General features: G+C 35.7%; 1 pseudogene; it reads right to left on the bottom strand.

Annotated features, from left to right (window-relative positions):
* Positions 1-4,999: 4,999 nt before the first annotated feature.
* LOC109065461 lies at positions 5,000-10,293 on the bottom strand (annotated as a pseudogene).

Below are 10,293 nucleotides of genomic sequence, written 5' to 3'. Positions count from 1 at the left end.
ATATTGTCAGGAGGAGAATCCGGAAACGTCCCTGGTCCCGCCCCCTTTGGACAGCGTTCTCCAACACGTGGCTTTGTTTATCATCTTCCTTAATATTGCAAAACCTCACTGAAACATAATCACACGTAGCGTTCAGTACTCTGCTTGATCATCTGTCCTCATGCGCGTATGAAATATCATATAGTAAATACAGTTTAATCGTTGGCGATGAGCACCAGATTTCTTATTTTCTTGTGAACAAACAAAAAATCCCAGACTGATCTAAACATAGAAAGCTGACTCCTCTGTTGATTTTCCCTTATGACTAAGATCATAACATTAACTGTAGTAGCTACCCATGCATAAGTGTATGCTTCATAAATAAGAGAAAAGTCTGTGGGAAAGTTTGGGATTTTGGATCAAGGCAAAGGCTGGTTATCCATTATGAAAAAGCGTTTATATGTTTTTACCAAATTACTGAACCTTTTAGTAACATGATCAAAGTCTGATTGACCTCCTGTTAACATAACACCATCAGTTTCGTAAAATGAAACTGTCAGGGAACTGCACTTCACACCATGATAAGGAAATATAATCTTTTAAAGTTGATTTCATCAATACCTGTTCACTTTTGTTTGGTAATGAGTTGCATACTGAGCAAGAAATGTGACCCCGCTGCCCTACATTATGATGAAATGAGAGCTGATGGAAATGAGAAACTCACAGCTTCCTTTTATCATTTAATCTCTTTAAGACAGACATAAGAGTTTCTCTGTGTTGATTGTTTACTTTCGGACACTTTAATTCTTTTCAGCTGAAAATGGTTGCGTGTGTAGATTTTAGAAGATGTATATTAACAGTGTTTTACACTTCCTTGATGCTAAAACTTACACTATATTGTAATAACCATGCAGAGCTGTGGGTTTCATTTTACACAGAGATGTGTTTACATTATATATGAATGATACTTAATGAGTCAACACAATGTGTGCAAACTGATGTGAAATGAGAATTTTACACACACACACACACACACACACACACACACACACACACACACACACACACACACACACACACACACACACATTATTTAATTATTTTGCATTATAAAGAGTATTTCTGGAATGTTTTTTTCCAGACAGGCCGAACTGAGCTTGTGCATGTTTTAGAGCAAACTTTTTTTTTTCTTGAAATCAAAACAGAAATGCATGCCACGCGATTGTTAAACAGTCATTTCAAATTCAACATGCATTCTGGCATGTGATAAAGGTTACAGGAAACGTTTCTCAATAATTTGTCTCCTCATCTCCTCACTACAGCACTAATGTAACCTGACTTGGCTGGGTGCTGTAAACTATTCTGCATACTGTGTTTAAAGTGGAGTAGAAGGCTCCAGAACTAGAGTCTCTCTACTGACACTTGCCAGTCTGGTTGACTGTAAAAGATGCAGAAAGTCAGAGATCATTCACCAGGTGGCAAAAGAAATATGCATCAGCAGGAGCACATGACAAGATGCATAAGCACATGCCCAGAGTGTGACTGTAGTGACATTCTTACAGTGAACCATGTTGCTTCACAGTGCTTCATACTTTCCAAGAAGTAATCTGTTTCCAGTAAGGATGTTATTTCACTTTAGAAGTGTGTATTTATAAATTAAATTAAAATAATACAAATTTATTTTGTATTATAATTTCCATGGAATAAATTATTTCAACTATGAAAATATACTACAAGTTAAGGATCAGTAATATTTTTTGGAAAGTGATTATAACTTTAATTCAGCAAAAACTGATCAAAAGTAATATTACAAAAGGCTTATAATTTCAAACACATGTTCTTTTGAACTTTTCATTCTTCAAATAATCATGATCAAATATATCACGGTTCAAAAAAAAAAAAAGATACAGTACAGCTGTTTTCAACTTTGATAATAATAACATGTTTTTGAGCAACAAAACAGCATATTAGAATGATTTCTGTAGGATCAAGTGACTTAAGAATGAAAAACATTTCCTTATTACATCTTAAAAATATTTAAATAGAAAACACACACGTAGTTTACATTTTTTTAATTTATCAGTTTACCAACTGAATTCTAGTTTTATGCAGAAGGAAGAATAATGGTAGTAAGCGTCATTGTTTAATTTAGGAAACATTAACAAGCACAACATTTAGGCAGATATCCAATATAAATGATGTTATGGAAGTCTAAACATTTTTAAAAGACGGATGTTTGAAATGTTTTAGTAACATTGTGAATTGAGACCCATTTCATTAGCTGTTCATTCCAACAGTTTAACTGCACATCAGGAAGGCATTTGCCTCAATTGCAAGGCAAATACATTCAACAACGTGACATTTGTTCTTCTCTTAAAATATCTTTTCCCAAGCCATGTTCACTGTTTGGCTCTCAGCTCAGGGACAAGTGAGGGGATTTCCTAGACATGTAGATGGCTAGATGACAATCATGTTTCCATTTCTTGATTTAAAACTAAGAAAATCTCAACGTTTGTCTGTGAACGAGCAAAACAAGTAAATGTAATGACAAGTTCATGTAACGATGTGGATGGAAATCTCTAGAAGTGTTTCTGTTTTGTGTTCATGTCAGCAAACACACACACATGCTCACTAACACACCTGTTGCTGTTGCTCTTACACTGATTTCATCATTCCCTCAGGTTCACTCTGTGAAATGTTTCAATTTACATCCTGGACCAACCAAATACGCGATCTGGGCCAGCCACATGATTCTGGGGGTGTAAAGTTCTCCCTTGTTTGTTTCCCAAAATAACATCAGATCACCTATAGCCTGGTCTGAACCCCATCATTCAGCACATGTTCAGATATGAATTTGACTTAGTATAATCAATGCAAACCTCACAGAGCACATGCAGTATAGGTCTCATTTTGCATTGTGTAATCAGAACACAGATATTGTTGTTCACCTTTTTAATCATCCTTAATGTCAAAGTTCAAAGAATAACTTGTGAATTGTGAATTTCTACCAGCACAGAATTCACACTGTCAGAAGAAACAGTAGCAAGTCTCTTAATGGCTCATCACAACCTCCTTGGTTATTCACAGATTCATGTCTGGGCATGTTGACACCTGTTACAGTGACAAGAAGACATGTAAGGCTCAGGGCAGTAACACTCATATTCAGACACACATTTCTCTCACACATCTGCTGCCTTATGTTTCACATCTCCCGTGGCATGTCAAATGATGAGCTTGATCTTCTGTGATCTAGGTACTGTAGGATGATGCATCACAACAGAGCTATATGTAACAATTTATAAGAATGCATTTTAAATAGAAGAAATAATACATTTAAAGGATCAAATAAACAGATATGTTGTTATACAAAGATGTTATTTGTACTTAGCAATTAAAGGGATAATTCACCAAAAATCTGAATTCTGTCATCATTTAATAAACCCAATTTTTGACAGAAATGAAAGCAAGGCTCTGAGAAATAGATTGTTCAGCTGACAAAATGCCTTTTGGAAAATTGTAATCTAGGACTTTTATGCAGTGTGTGCCATTGAAAAGACTATCATTCACAACTTTGTTTTCATCCATGCTGAATTCAATATGGCGTCTAACCTAACTAGAACTGCATCCCAAATGATGTACTATACACTATAAACACTATGTACTTATGCACTATACTCAATTATGTAGTGTATGAATTTTAGAAGTTTATTTTGTCATTAATAATCAGAGTCTGAGAGCCCCTTCCCTTTTGCGAGGTAATTAAAGCTGTGACAGTTGAGTGCATGAAGTGTCCGACATTCCACACTTCACACTTCATTTTTACAGTTATTGAAGTGCATCATCTGGGCATTTAAGGTGCACTTTTTCTTTTTGGAATTTTCAGTGTGAACACACTACTAGCACTATTTACACTACAAAACGTTAAAGAATAGTGCATAAGTATGTGATTTGGGATGCACCTTAGGTCTATTACCCTTGTGAGGTTCTTTCTTCTGTGGAAATTAGTGCTGTCAAATGATCAATCGCGATTAATCGTATTCAAAATAAAAATTTTATGTAATATATGTGTGTACTGTGTATATTTATTATGTAGGCCTATATATAAATACACACATACAGTAGGCTATATATTTTTTTATATTTACATGTATATATTTATATAATATATACATTTAATATACAAATGTAACATATTTTTCTTAAATATACATGCATGTGTGTGTATTTATATATATACATAAATATACAGTACACACACATATATTTTGATTTTGGATGTGATTAATTGTTTGACAGCACTACTGGAAATATAAAAAAGTTAGTGCGATCCAATTTTTCTTTTACAGTATTTTCTTTTGTGTTCCACAAGAAAGTAAGTCAGCAGGTTTGGATTTATGTGAGACTGAGCAAATGATTACAGTGTTTTTCAGGTTATTTTGAATATTTTGGATGAACTATACAATTTAACTTACAAATAACACACAAAAGCATTATTAATTATTATGAAGCATTTAATGATAAACACATGTTCAATTAAACTCATTTTTAACAGGATGTAACCACTACATACATGGGGAAAAAATCAGTTTAAAAATGAAAAAAATCAGTTTACAAAATTAAGGAATGTATTGACATAAAAGTACTCATATAAACTTTCAATATACCACTATAAAGTGTCAAGTGCAAAGTAATACTGAACAGAGATGTATTTTGTAGTAAACACTAATAATATATAATTATTTATTAGATCAGGTGATCTAAAAGATACTTCAAAATCAAGTAACAATAATATCATACTTGTATCTGCTATATGAGTTAAGCTTAATTTTTAATATTTTCCAGCATTTTGCTATTTCAGCTATTTTAATAATTATTACTAGTTATTTTACTAATACTTCACATACATTCAAAAAGTAACATGTGCAAACACGTTTAGGGACCTTTGAAAAAAATGTGTGCGTCTCATTACTTTGCTAACTTAATATGCTTTGTATTTTTACTCTATATTTTTCTCAGTATGATATGTCAAATACAGGTTAGAAAGAGACAGGTTAGAAAGATATTTATAAACCTGTATGAAGTGACTAAGCTACACTGTCACATAAATACATTCATGTAGGCAGCAACTTATCAGAGAGATAGACCAGAGGTACTGAGCCATGGTCAAATAGCTTGAAGGGCAGTGTTCCCACTGAAGCCCATGAGTCTGTCGTTGTGTCGTAACAGTCGAAACTGTCTGAATCTTCCACACTCTCATGGCTGTTAATGAAACGGCCCCCCGTGACATAGATCTTATCATTGACCACAGTAGCGGAGTGATGCATCTTCCTGGCCTTCATATTTTCACATTTTTCAAACCTGTTGGTTTTAAAATCAAAGGCTACTATTCTTCTGTTGAGACAAAAAAATGTAGTTTGCATGAAACGGAAATTGTGATTGTTTTTTCTTTCCTATTTTGACATATACCAACAGTCAGAAGTTTGGAATATTTTACATTTTTTAATGATTTTGAAAGAAGTCTCTTATGCTCATCAAGACTGTAATCATTTTATCAAAAATACAGTAAAACAGTAATATTAACAAATATTACTACTATTTAAAACAACTGTTTTCTACTTGAATTTTAAAATGTAATTTATTCCTGCATGGCAAAGCTGAATTTTTAGCAGCCATTACTCCAGTCTTTGTGTCACATGATCCTTCAGAAATCATTCTTCTATCAATAAATAAACAAATAAATAAATAATTCCAAAGTTTGATGATTTGCATGGATAATTTATAATAATCACTTCAACAGGCAACAAAAAATAAGAATTTTGGTTTCATGGAACGCTATTTTTACAATACCATGAAAAAAAAAAAAAAACTCCTTACCACCTACAATGTATATTTTATCATCAATCACTGCAGCTGGTGCACAGACGTTCTTCAAGGTCCTTGTTTCCATCCTGCACCACAGATTCCTTCTTATGTGGTACACCTATCAAGAACAATCATCTTTTACCACTTCAAAATCATTGAAATTTGTGCTCTTTACAATTAAGCATCCAAAATAACCCTGAAATATCAAACCTGGATCATTCGAATTGGCTTCTGCATGGCATCTTCTCCTCCAAACACACATATTCTCTGGTTATGCACAGCTACAGCTGGGTGCAGAACTGCGATGGGCATGGGTGCCATGGCCTCCCATTGGTTGAACATGGTGTCATATCGCTCTACCTCATTGGACAGCTGTCCATCCGCCATCAATCCACCCAGTACGAAAATGAAACGTAGGTAGGTGGAGCTCTGATGGGTGTATCGAGGCGTCAGCATGGGTTCGCCCATTCTCCATTGGTTTGTTTTGAGAGAAAGCGTGTAAATGGTGCTGCTAGGTGTGAACTGGCTTCCTGCTCTCATGGTTAAGCCACCCAGAACATAAAAGATGCTGTGCATGCAGACATTTGCAGGTCGGTAGAGCCGCAAAGGGACTTTTGCAAGCAACTGCCAGCAGTGAGTTGTTCATCGTAGAGTAGCGCCTCATGAGACGTCCGCTCACCATTCTTATAACCTCCTACTACTACAACAGCCTCCTTGCAGTTTTGACACCATGGCGTGGCCCACGTGGGCTCAAGATCGCCAGGGCAATGAGTGCCGACGAAAAGAGAAGACGACGAACAGATTCAAAAATTTCAGTGCATTAAGACAATGACTGGACTAGAGGGTTGTTGGCGATAAACTGGAAAAGATATGAAGGGTGGACATGTCTCAGTCCCACACAACAGAACTAATCATGGATGGTGCCACGTCTTGAGAATGGGTCGTGATGGATCAAAGCTAGAAGAGTCGCAAATATTTTCTCCTCTTCAACGCAAATCTGTCGTCTTCCAAGTAGCTCACCAATTCAGGTAGCAAGAGTTCGCAGAAGTTCTTGGAGACAACCACATCTGAGAAGCTCTTCACGGCCAGCTCTCTTGCTTTTTCCCTCAAGCTTGAGCAGTGCAGGATTTCTGAGAGTTGTCTGGAGCAGGCCTCAAAAAGTCTTCCATACTGAAGCCTAGAGGCAGCTTGCATCAGAGGGAGAACCAGCTCCATGGTGATGCTGATGGACCCAGTGTAAACATACTCCATCACACTCGAAAGGATGTCATAAGGAACACCTTGGAGGTTTATCTGGGGCTTCTGGGTCTCCAGGAAGCTGCTTCAAAACATAGCATAGAAGTAAGGGCTGCTGGACACTAAAACATTGCTGTGACATGGGATCTCTTTGACCTCAGAGCAAAGCACAACATCTGTGAGAATTTGGTCCTTTCTTAAGATATTCAGCTCCAGGAGGAGAGTGGAAGTCAGGATTTTGTCTTTAAAATGCAAGATTTATGATATTGGCTCATCTAAGCTGTAAAAAAAAAAGAAAAAAAAGGGAGGTTTTATAATCATAACATTATTTGGAAGTAATTTGGATACTTGTTGCCACAATTGCGTAAGATACTTTTCTTTGTGTACATAAAAACAATAACTGCAGTAGTTTAGATGCATTTCATATTACTATTTCATTTTTAAAATCTAATGATTTTGAAAATGAAGTGATATTATATTTACAGATTTTAGCTTTTATTTGACGTTCAGGATACACATTTTCTCTACTCATCTATTCCATTGGAAGCCCATGACCTTGGCACTTAAGCATCATGCCCCATACAAATATATAATTTATTATTACATTCAATATTATACAGTAAATATGCAGTTTGTGTGTGTGCCTGTATGTATATATGTATGAAGTTGCATCTGTGAAACTCAGTAATATTTTTCAGTGAATATCTTCAAAAGCATCACATATGCATGATTTATTCAGCAATTCCACATATTAATATACCTATAGAATGGAAAAAGATAAAAGAAGATGTTGACCCTAGTCATCATATTTTATAGCCAGACGACATATATCATACTTGCTTAACAATTCTGCATGTCCATTACACAATCATATTAATCTCACAAGACTAGAGTTGTGCAGTTTGCCTGAAGACTGACATATCATAAACACATAAACACATGCCATGCCGTTATCTACAATCTACACAGGTGTGGTTGTGCCTACAGTCAAAGCATCTTCTCGGGGACCTGGTTTGTCAGCAATATCTTGCCTTACCTTGTCTCAGCTGATTTAAAGCACATTCTAGATGGTCCTGTAAATATCTATGTATCATCAAACCTCAAACAAAACTCGTCCCTCTGTTTTCAGAATCAGTTCACTTCTGAAAGTTGTTCACTTTCTGAGTTTGGCAGTTGGATGTTTATAGAGACTGGGGCGACCGCGGTATGTAATTTGTTGTTCAGAAATCCTTCGAGAGGCCTCAGTGTACATTCCAGTCTCCCTAAAAATAGAAATCTCTCTTCTCTGTCAGAACTGGAGCTAGTCCCACTAACACCTCCTCGTGGTACCCTCTCACCCCTTCTGTTTTTCCATAACACAAGTTTCTTGACTGTCTGCAAGCTCCATGCTCCACCACGTGTGTATGTTAACTGAGGTTGTAAACACCACCACTGGTGCCCAAATGCTATTTTGCCTTACTCGGAAAGACTCCCGTTTCTAAGCTATGCCCTCCCAAAGCCAGCATTGTGTTAATACAGTAGTCGTTACTAAACATCGGGATGATGAAGGCTCGGGATGAGGAGACATAACAGCTGAAGGCTTTGAAGCCAAACACATGCAGTTATAAATTAGACGCCGCTGAGTGATGAGGGTATTGTCTGAACGTCTAGTTTAGTGTCCTCCTGCACTAGGGTTGCACGCTAAGCGTATGAAGTTGCATAAGCATCTGCAAACAAACTGTTGTAATGATCAGCAATGTAGGGAGAAAAACTAATTATACAGATAAAAAGCTTAATTAAATCACAATCTCAATCTATATCTCTATAATCTATTATTAAATTATCTAAACCGTTTTTATAATTTTGATGATTAGATTATTTGTGTGAACTACTGAGGCTCTTTAAAAATACAGCGTTAGATCAACAGCGCCATCTAGTGTTAGTTCGCTGTACTGGGGTGTTTGTGCCCTGAGAGGTATTACGCAATAGTTGCACCTGTGCTGTCATCTGTTTCTCATGCTGTAAGCTAAAATGTTAAACGACTTCAAAAATAAATATGTTTTCTTGTAACGTAAGATAACATGTTGTAAAAGCCAACTGTATCCACATTTGATCAAACAGATCTATTTATATACAATCATATCTACATTTGGAAATCTTTTTAAAAATAATTATTTTCAAAGCACACGGGGTGAAACATACAGGGATGTGTTGAAGAAAAACAGAGAAATTTTAGTAACAGTTTAACCTGAAATAGCAAAATAGCCTAAGGCAATAGCCCTTTTTGTGCACTCAACCTCCTAAACTGTGCCTCTCCCTCTCTCTCGATTTCTAGAGAAGGCACAAGTTGATAATGTAATACCCTGAATGTAAGTTACTTTGGATAAAATTACCTGCCAAATGCAATAATGTATTACATGACAGGATTTAGTTGGAATTACTTTACTTGAGCATCACAATCAAGGGACCAACCCCTGAAATTCCTGAAACAAAATGAGGGAAAACTAGAATGTCAGTTTAAGAAATTTGTGGTAAACAAATTTTTGCTCCTCCCTACCCATTGTAGGGCTTGAAATGAATAGCTTGAGTAATCCCTTTGAACTTCTACCACAACACCCTTTGAAAAGATTACAGCAGGCAATATACTAGCAGTAAGATCAGAGGGTGAATTTAGTATGATGTTCTAGAGCAAGCAAGCAAGAAAATAAAAAAATAAAATAATAATAATATTTATAAATAAATAATAAATTATAAAACAATGATAATTGTCCTCCATAATCTTTTTAAAGGGTGGTGTAAATTAATAAAGAAATAAAATAAATATTATAGATAAATAAATATTTACATGTCACCTAATATACATTACACACCATATACACACAATTTTCAAAACATTTTTCATTTCAAAATAATGACAATGCCATATTGCCATGTTGGGACATTCAATTCTCCAGAGCTGCCTTTTATGGAAATAACTATCTCTTGGTAGAAATCTTGATAAGTAACCTGTCAGGAGAGCTCATAGCACATTTAAAGCCTGCAGACTACTTCACATATCTCAGCAGTGCTGAGATTGGCTCTGTTCTATAGCATCCACATGATTAACTGTGAGTCTGTTGTGCATTTGTTAATTATCTCATACCGGAAACGCCTGTGCCTCAGGAGACCATCCTTACTGATTAACATTGCTTATCACTGCATGAGTAAATGAAGGGTAAATAACAGTCACATCAAGAT

The sequence above is a fragment of the Cyprinus carpio genome, chromosome B16 (assembly GCF_018340385.1).
Source record: "Cyprinus carpio isolate SPL01 chromosome B16, ASM1834038v1, whole genome shotgun sequence".
NCBI classification, from domain to species: domain Eukaryota; kingdom Metazoa; phylum Chordata; class Actinopteri; order Cypriniformes; family Cyprinidae; genus Cyprinus; species Cyprinus carpio.
Note: the sequence above shows the minus strand (reverse complement) of the source record. Positions and strands in the feature narration are given on the sequence as shown.